The 2,011-nt window shown below is 44.0% G+C and overlaps 1 protein-coding gene and 1 long non-coding RNA gene across 2 annotated transcripts in view; one reads left to right on the top strand and one right to left on the bottom strand.

Moving 5' to 3' along the window:
* The window catches only part of CDH13 (cadherin 13), a 948,741-nt gene that overhangs the window by 394,367 nt on the left and 552,363 nt on the right, over positions 1-2,011 (top strand). The window lies entirely within an intron of this gene.
* LOC109289457 overlaps positions 131-2,011 on the bottom strand; it is an 8,778-nt gene continuing 6,897 nt past the window's right edge. The window contains exon 2 of the long non-coding RNA XR_002095375.1: positions 131-348. This is a non-coding gene — a long non-coding RNA (uncharacterized LOC109289457). The remainder of the gene's footprint in view (positions 349-2,011) is intronic.

The raw sequence follows: 2,011 nt of genomic DNA, 5'->3' as shown, positions 1-2,011 counted from the left end.
GGGGGGGGGGGGGGGGGGGTAAAATCCTATTTAAATCAGTGGAAATGTTGTCATTGTCTTCAGTAGAGCAAGGATTTCCCCCAGGATTTTTTCCCATCAACCAGTATATTGTGAAATATAGCCAGCACCATAAGATGATGATACATTTATTTTTTCCAGCTCAGAGCCAATTTGTCTTTTTGGGTTGTAGTTGGTTTGATCACAAACCAAGATGTACAGATTAAAGTAAAAAGAACTTTAATATTACAGAGTTTTGACAGGTTTTTCCATGACACTTTTCTAAAAAGGTTCCTTTTACTTCTTCAATTTGTTCCTGTTTAAATTCCATTTTGTAGCAATTAACTTGTTCTGAAACAAAAGAAACATGGTCAAATTGTGGGGCAAACAGACAGGGAAAACCTCTTAATGAGTAGGAGACACTGACTTAAAGTTTAATAAGAAATAACTTATGAGCCAGATCTCAGCTGGGGTCACTTGCTGCTTTATCTAAAGCCACTAAGGATCTGTCTTTTATATATAGAAATCTCTCTCTCTGTCTGTATATGGCCATATATTTATGAAATACCCACAGATACACACTGGGGTGTATAGTGTGTGTGTGTGTGTGTGTGTGTTATGTGGGCAAGATGGCCCCTGTTGTTCTGGCCATGTGCTCAGCACATGGTAAACTGGGGACTGTATTTGGGCAAAATATGTACAACCCTCTAGCTTCATTGGCCATAGAAAGCAGAAGATCCTTCAAGCAGATGAGTAAGAGAGAGGCTGGACTGTGGTACTCGCTAATTGGACAAGGCCTGGGTGATGTCACATGCAACCCTTCTGCTGGGCATCGGTTGGCAGCAACAAGGGCTGGGTTCAATTTTGGGGTACTAAATATATTTTACCTGGGCTCGAGTCCCCACCCAGACTAAATAAATGTCTAGGGTGCTCCGCCTAAACAAACCCCACCTCCTCACAAGCAGTATAAACACAAACACCCAGATTTATTACAGAGAACAAAATAAAAGTAAAGAAAATGTTAAATATAGTTTTAAAACACTAGTAACTAAAAAACAAAGTCTGTAGGTGGCATCCTCTTGGGGAGACTTCACTCATACCCAGGCAGTCTAGGACCTGGGACACCCCAGTGGGTAGTTCTGGGGTCCTGCACCCCTATACTTGCCTACAGCAATGGGCTGGAGTGAGGGGGGGCACACCAGAGCGTCCTGAGCTGTTCTTTGGGTTCACTGTGCTACGGGGAGCTGCTTGAGAGTGTGGGTCTTTCTGCATTGCAAAGGGCTCCATTGCTTTGCTCCTGGAGAAGTGGTAGAGCACTACCTCCACTTCCGCATGGTTGCTTTGAGGGGCTAACTGCGGCTTTCATCAGCATACTGCACCCCAAAATCCATAGTCCCAACCCCAGCTCTGCTGGGCAGAAAACTGCAAAAGAACTAGAAGGAAAGATCAGGCCTATCTTGGCTTGGCCCCTAGCACCTAACCACACTGCTTAGTAGAGACATAAATTACAAAAAGGGACAAAAGGAGGCCAGGCCTGAACTGGGCAGCAAAAAGGCAACCAGGCCTATACTTCACTGAGGCCTGGAAAAACAAGTAGTTCCAGGTCTCATTCTGGCTGAAGACATGGTAGGCTTCACCCTGGCCCAAATCTGCCAGCCAAACATATGGCTGGGGGTCAGCCACACAGCTAGGCTGAAAAGCAGTAGATGTGAAACAGCCAAAAGGGCCCAGGCCTATGGCTCCAACCTAGACATCTGGCCATACACCTCATTATATGAAGTGTGTGTATGGCCAGATGTATATATACGTCTCGTATGTACGAACACCTTTGCTAAATGATGAAGAGTTATAAGAGATGTGTCCGTGAGTATTTGAAAGGTATAAACAATGACAAAGAAGATCATCTTTCTTGGGTGGTCCAAAGCAATGCATCTGGGAGGAAAATAAGCAAAAAAAAGCTCCTTAGTTGGAAATGAGGAAAAATTCCTGCTGGTGATTTTTTTTTTTTTTTTTT

The sequence above is a fragment of the Gavialis gangeticus genome, unplaced genomic scaffold, assembly GCF_001723915.1.
Source record: "Gavialis gangeticus isolate Ggan-Ray unplaced genomic scaffold, GavGan_comp1, whole genome shotgun sequence".
NCBI lineage: Eukaryota > Metazoa > Chordata > Crocodylia > Gavialidae > Gavialis > Gavialis gangeticus.
Note: the sequence above shows the minus strand (reverse complement) of the source record. Positions and strands in the feature narration are given on the sequence as shown.